Genomic DNA, 7,989 nt, shown 5'->3' with positions numbered 1-7,989 from the left:
TTTTGGTTTACACATTGCCATCAAGTTGATCTTACGAATCTCTTTAATGATTTCTGATCAATATGACATTAATAATTGATCATTGACAGACAGCTGGGGTTAAATCCATATGATTTTTTTTAAGTGTCCATGAAATTCTCTTTGCATGGAAAGGCTTAAGTTGGAGATGATTTCTGATCCTGCAGTTTGGATTCTTTTCAGGTGATGAGATTCCACTGTCTTTGCAGCATAGCTGTGAGCACGTTAAGAAAAACAAAAACAAAAACAAAAAAAAACCCCACATTTCTGTCGGAGGACTAGAATAAAGGCAATCTGCCCCAAAGGGGTTTGTTTGTTAATTGCTTTGGTCTACTTTACAAGGTCAAATCCATTCTCCCAATGACGAATCTCATCTGTTCTGGCAGAGAAAGAAATGTTTTCTTTCACTTCTACGTGTGGCAAGAGCTCATTCATCTCAGTAAGTTCTGAAGAGAAATCTAGCTACATCAGAGAGAGGAGGATTCAAAGGGCAACCGATGGCCAGGAAGATATATGGAATTCACTTTCCTGAGACAGACATTCAAATGGTACCAAGTGATAGAAAACAGCTCTATATTTCAGCGTGATGTGTGTTCGCTCCTGATGATTAAACCCTGTGAGCCATCTGCGTTTAATGGGTTAGAACTACTTTGTAGCTGCAGTTTTTTCCTTCCACTGCTCTCTTATTTATTTGAGAGGAGACCCAACTCCACTCTTTAAAAGTTAAGCATGTAGGAAACCCTGCCAAGAGAATCAGAAAGCAAAGGCAAATTTATAGCCTAGTGTTGTTTTAAGCATTTAGTAGTATAAATAAGAAGTGTAGATAAATGTGTACAAGTAGACGCATAAGTGACCCTCTGTTTATCTCAGTTACATTATTTGCCTAAATTCCAGAGCAGAATTAACCCAATTAGTTTATATAACGGCTAATGCTGTCCTTCAGCCGAGCTATTAGGGATGTGCATGGCTGATGCTAGGTGGGGGATGGGGTTGTTGTACGTGGAAGTCAAGCCTTGGGGACTGTGACTTGTATCCAGCATGCAGATCAAAATCAGAATCCAGTGTAGAAATTATTGTACCGCAAGGCGATGTACACGGTTGGTGTTATTAATGCAATTAAATCAGACTTCTGTTTAAAAGGCCAACGATGATAATGGCTTTCTCGAAGTAGTGCTGTCTGACTCGAGACGTGTCACATTTTACTAACATCTCATTATTTTTCTCTGACTTACCAAAGTCGGCAGCCATAAGCACTCAATAAATATTTGCTGAATTGAATTGAACTCTGAGAACTGCGAGGTGAGGTGGCACTAATCATCAGTGACACGTCTGGGATCAGAATCTTGATTCTCTTCTGCTAAATTGGTAGTGATCTCAGCCAAAGCCAATCAAAAGATTTCACGACCTGAAACCTAAGGAACTTGTGCATCGTTTTACAAAAAGCTCATCTGAGTCACCTAACTAACTATAAGAGCCTGGCAAATTCTCTCTTGCCATTTATTTTCATTCTTTTTTTTTTTTTAATCATTATTCTTTTCACTCGTAATACATTCACTAATTTAAGGGTTTACCCTCTGACTAACATCTAGCTACATAGCTCTCTTCCTAGGTCTTCACAATTTTCTTCTAAGGTATTTCTCCAAATTATCTTTTCCAGCCCCCACGCCCACCCCCCTGCCATTTGAAACAGAAAACGTATCTACGGGGCGAGCTGTCTTAGGGTTTTAAAAACATCGATCAATTTCACAGCTGGGAAAAGAGGGATCAAGATAAGAGAGCAATTCTTCCCTTAAACCTCTGTTTATAGAATTTAGGCAAGAGTTTTGTATGAAGTGAGACAAACTTTGACCATACTGAGGCAGACAAAGAGTTAAATTAAAGACACAAAAGCAACCCCCAGCTGCAGCTTCTTTTTTCCTTTTCTCTTTCATGAAGTGGGGAGTATTTTTCCTGCAATGACCTCAGAATCTTCTGTCTTTTTCTTGGTCAGAGATCAAGGGGTATACCAGGGTGAAACCCTCTTCTAACTGAACTTTTCTATCAGCTTTTTGCAGATGTGTATTTTGAAGCTGTACTTGCATTTTTTCCATGTTTTCTGTTATATATTTACAGAGAAAGCTTAGTAAAATATGTATGCTATATTTTCATGAGAGGCAAGTTTCAGCAAGTGTCATCCATCCAACTAAACTGAATATCCCCTGAACACAAAGGCCATGGCTTGCATTTATTCACAACCTCCACTTAGGAATATTATGAGTTTGACACACATTCACTGAATTATTTGAGAGCAGAAACTTGTAAAACATTATTTTTTAAAAATTTCTTAAACATTATTGAATAAAACAAATTATTTCTCTGCTGAATCTGAGCACTTTGGTTTAATTAACAAACTGATAATATATAAAATAAGGATAAATATTTAAAAGTACAGAAAAAAATTGTGGTATATAAACCAAAAAATTGCAAATATTTTAATTAGCATCAACATAGCTTTTCAAAATTGATTTCTCTTTCAGAGGAAAAAAGGCAAAATGATATATTCGTGTAAGTTCCTAACTCATCTTTCCTTTTTTTTTTAAGGATTTTATTTTTAAATAATCTCTCCACCCAACATGGGGTTCAGACACACAACCCCAACATCAAGAGTTGCATGGTCTACTCACTGAGACAGCCAGGCACCCCCTACTCATCTTTCAGTATCTGACTCAAGACACCTCTTCTCTGCAGCTTTCCATGACTTAAAAAGGGTTGAATTAACTGCTCACTTACCTGTTTTCCAATAGTATTTTGCAGAAGCCACTTCCACGTCATGTTATAGGTCTTTATCATAGCTTTTCACCTCCTCAGCCAGCATGTTAGTTTCTCTAAGGTCTTGGCACAAAGGGGGTTCTCATAATTTTGTTTGTTAATTGAATAAAAGTGAATTTAAAGATTAAAAAAATGAAGGAAGAAAAACCTTAACATTGACTCAATAGGAGGAAAAATTGGCGTCTAAAAAAGGTATGTAATTTAAGCACCTCATAGACTACAATAAACTATTTTTAAATGCAGATTTCAATTATTTTTTCTTCATAGCTCATAGGAAAGTCTATGGGATAAGAAGGCAGGAGGAGAGTCTTTGGATTTAGAAATTTCTTATATTCTCTGACTTTATACCTCATCTGTGAAATGCAGATGATAATAAGGCCCATTGTCACAAAACTGTGAAAGTCACAAGAGAAAATGAATGTGAAAGTGCCTTGTTAACTTAAAGCCTTATGTAAGTTTTTCACTTAACAATGAGAAAACTGGGGATCCCTGGGTGGCTCAGCAGTTTGGTGCCTGCCTTCCACCCATGGTGTCATCCTGGAGACCCAGGATCGAGTCCCGCCTCGGGCTTCCCACATGGAGCCTGCTTCTCCCTCTGCCTGTGTCTCTGCCTCTCTCTCTCTCTATGTGTGTCTCTCATGAATAAATAAATAAAATCTTTAAAAACAACATTAAAAAAAAAAAAAAAACAATGAGAAAACTAAGGCCCAGAGGAATTGAATGACTGGCCTACAGCTTTAAAGCTAAAAAGTGGTAGAACTAGAAATCCTAAGGCCATACTCTTTCCATGACATTACCAAGCACTTCTCTACCTCTTCAAAAGCCTAGTTCCAACCTGTTTGGGTGGCTCAGTCAGTTAGACTCTTGATTTTGGCTCATGTCATGATCTCAGATCTCAGGGATCTGGGATCAAGCCCTGCCTTGGGCTCCGCACTCAGTGGGGAGTCTGCTTGAGACTCTCTCTCTCTCTCTGCTGTCTTTCTTGCTCACATGCTCTCCTCGCTCTTTCTCTTATAAAAAAATAAATCTTAAAAAAAAAGGCCTCATTCCTACCTACTGCATCCTAGCTTCTCAGTGATCCTCATTAAAATGCCTCATTCATTCATTCGACAATGAATACTGTGGGGCTTCCTGCTTAAAAAGTCCCATTCTTTTTCAATCCTACCCTCTGCTTGTAAGAGATAATCTGGTAAATTATTATGTACCTGATTTTACTCCTTCCGTAACATATGACCAGCCTCTAGGGTGAAAAAAATTACTCGATATGGGAAGTGACAGTGGCACCCAAAAGGGGTTTCTTAATCCTTTCTGCTCCTTGGACCCCTTTGGCAGTTTAATGGTCTCGGGAACCCCGTCTCAGAGAATGCATTTTAGTCAATAAAACGTATAGGCTTAAGAAGAAAACCAGTTGTATTGAAATAAAGGTGTCCAAATATTTGCAAAACAAATTTGTAATATCTGTGCATCTTTACTGATAGATTAAGTAAGAAGACCCAGCAACAGAGCTAAAAATTCCTTAATGAAACTGTCCCAATTAAGAGATAAACTTGAAGTGTAATTATTTCAAGGTATCTATATTAACTCTAATGTAATATGCAAACATCTGTTCCTTTATTGGGTGACAAAATCACAGGTACTGCTAATACTACTGAGGTTTTATGTCCATATTCATAAATAAAAGAAAGTGCCACGTTTCTTTTTAGGGGTTAGTGAAACTAAGGGTCTATTTCCCCATCTCAATATGTGGACTGTCTCTGACTCCTGTCCAGAGATACATCCTCCTCTATCTCCACTCCCACCTAAGTTATGAATCTGCTCTAGTGATTTGGGGAGATTTTAAGCATCTGAATCTTTTTATGTCCACCAGTTGGACAGCATAAATAGCCTGTAGGGGGCTCCTTTAGCCTTCTAGTAAAAACTTGTCAAGTTTTGACAATGCTGGTGATCATTCTGAATTATTCTCTTAAGTCTTTCATGTGTACGTTAAGGTAAACAAGTGAAAATATTACAAGTGTATAATATGTAAAGATGCATGAAAAACTTCAGTAAGTAATGTCTCTAAAGTCAGACATGCTATAAAATAATGTCATGATGAAGTACTCAAGTGAAGTCATTTAACTGCCGCTGGAACTTACAGAATGTTTCAATTCTCCTGTTTTATGCAGTAAAACTGAAGAATTAGCTAGCCTTTGTCTTGAAAACTTGCTCACGATTTTTGCAATATATTTCTAGGAGGAACAATGACAATATGCTCATTTGCAGAGGAGAGTTATTAAAACAAATAAAAAATCCTGTTTGAGCATTTTCTATACGCTGGAAAACCAAAAACACATTTAATCTGTTTTTGAGGATTCCTGCCATAAATGAGGACTCTACTGCTAGGCATTTCACTTGTGATTTCGTTTTCATTTGGATCATTAGTGACATTGCTGCCTGGCTTGTCTAAAATATATGTAATGAGACTTAGACACTACGAACAAAAGTACTATTTAATATAGGATTTTCTTAAGTAGAGTCCCTTACAAAAAGCCATAGTTTCTTCAATGCAAAATACAAATAACTAGAAGGAAATAATGTCTGCTGAAATTTTAGATGCCTAATGTCTTAAAGCAGAAATGGTTGAAAGTTAGCAATTATGTTTTAAATAATAAACACACATCTTTACGTTTCAGAGAAAAAAGGAGTTAGCCCAAATAGGATTCTAAAAATAAGACCATTCCTAGATTTCTCCTAAAATAAATGGCAGCAAATAAAAAATGGCTAAATTAATAATTAAAAATTATATCTAACAATTACTCATCATTTATAATTCCCTTTGATTTAAATATTGAAAAACAAAAGTCATTGTTAAGTTTGGAAAAGTATTTAAATCTTTCAAGGAGCTTAAGCAAACACTGTAGTCCATCTTTCCACTTCTTTTTTAGCCAATTGTTTAGCTGCTGAGAGACTAAAATGGCAGCACTATATTGAAAAGAGCATTAAATAAAATATAGGTAGGTGATATATGAATTGAACCATGAAGGTCAAATAAGCAGCCAGTATTTGAGACAAGAAAGCAAAGATACTACAAGGAACAATAACATATCATCTTTGTAAGAAGAGTGTTAAATGCATAGGTATGCCCCTTCCTCCCTTCCTCAGAGGTTAAAAAAAAAAAAATCAACAGTCTACTGAAACAACGAAGCTAATATGCTCCAGTAATTTATATACTCAATTTCATGAGTTTCCTCAAAGTTATATAGGTTAAGTAACTGTTATTCTTTTGAGATACGTTGTCAAGACTGAAGGCAAAGGTTATAGTAGCTTTCTTTTTCTGATTTCATGAGACGTTATATAAAAAGGAAATAATCACTAAATAATCACTATATAATATTCTCAAGGAAATTATGTCTCTTCAAAAATCCACAAACCATTTTCTGAAATTTCATCTTATGTTTATGAAAGAAACTACAAAACTTACCTAATTCTCCAATAAATTTACCTCCTGTCATGAAGACCAAATCTTAACCAAATCGCTCAGGAGAAAGAGCACAAGAATCGTCCCTTAAACCATCTGTGCAAGAAAAAATGTGTAGAAGGGGCAAATAGGCGATGAGAATGGCATGGAAACAAATGTCCAAGTGGATCAACTATTTCGTGGGCCAAAACTCTCAGGGAGCAATACTGTCAATAATTTGAGCCCAAACAAAAGTAAATCAAAACCCTCCTTAGTTTTTCCTCTCTTAAGTGTGTAAGTTCAAAACATTTTATTTTTATTTTAAAGATTTTATTTGTTTGTTTATCTCTCTGAGAGAAAAAGAGAGAGTAGGGGGAGGAGTAGAGGGAAATGGACAAGCAGACTCCACACCGAGTGCAGAACCCGACCCGGGGCTTGATCCTACAGCCTTGAGATCACCAACTGAGCTAAAATCAAGAGTCAGACAGTTAACCAACTGAGCTACACAGGCGCTCCTAAGTTCAATATTTTTGTGAGTGATCTGAATTCTAGCATATGAAACTTAGTTTAACCTAAGTTCAGAAATAGCAAGAGAAAATTCAGGAAGTGCATTCTACACACTCTTTGTTTTAGCTTTATCTTATCCTATTGCATGAAAAGTTCATTTTGTTATATTTTAGTAATTTAAATATGTAGTAAAATCCAGCCAGTGAAAGAGAAAGGTCAGAATAACACAAAAAAATTGCATTAAATTCTTACTGCCTTCATAAAATGCAAAGCATGGCTGAGGATGCAAACTTTATGGATGCATTTGTCCAGGAATATTGTGAACTCACAGAGGACAAAACCATGGATCTATTATCTATTTTATCATCCCCAAAAGTACTTCACACCCTGGAGGTGTTTTTTAAAATGTGCTTATTGAATTGAATTTATACAAAGCCCTGCAGGTGTAGAGCAATCAAAATATGTTGTTAAAATGGAAAAAGAAAAAAGGATCTACAGAAGCTCCAATTATTAGAATATAATGAGAAAAAAAAACAGTAGGAAAGAAAACTGAAAGATGAAGTGAAATTCAAACATGATTCAAAAATGAGTTTTATCTCTCATTTTAAAACTATAATGTATTAGCCAAAGGACATTAAAATTCCAATTAAGAAAGCAGAAGAAAATGAACATGAACACTACTAATTTGGGAATTTTTAAAAAGAAAATCGTACATTTTCATTCTAAGTTTTAGTTCACAACTATATCTATTGAGCAGATATACGAATATATTAAAATAAGTCATTCTGTTTTGAAACATGAAGGATATTTAACAGCTGCCTAAACAATCCTTTAACAAGAGCTCCTGCATGTAAGCAAAATTCTCAGGGCCAAAGTTGAACAAGTTTGTCCTGGGAAGAAAACTAAAAAGAGAGAACACAAAAGTAATAAAGGACAGAGTTATTATGAAGTCAAGGAATGTTTGTTTAGGACATCACTCATCTCCATCATCTGCTTGATTTTAAAGTTTTATTACAGAAGATGTCTAACTGCCATAAATATTTTCCCTACTAGGAAGAGACACTGAATTTACGTGTTTTTTCTGAAATTTAATTTTAAAAATTCATTTATTCCTGTCCGTTAGGCTTTAAGGCTTCCAAGCATATCCCTAAAAGGCTGTAGGAACCACAAGGAAGATTCTAAGGGAGTACAAAGAGCAGGCTTGCTCTGATCCAAGCCAT

This window comes from Nyctereutes procyonoides, unplaced genomic scaffold (assembly GCF_905146905.1).
Source record: "Nyctereutes procyonoides isolate TBG_1078 unplaced genomic scaffold, NYPRO_anot_genome, whole genome shotgun sequence".
In the NCBI taxonomy this organism is placed as follows: domain Eukaryota; kingdom Metazoa; phylum Chordata; class Mammalia; order Carnivora; family Canidae; genus Nyctereutes; species Nyctereutes procyonoides.
Note: the sequence above shows the minus strand (reverse complement) of the source record.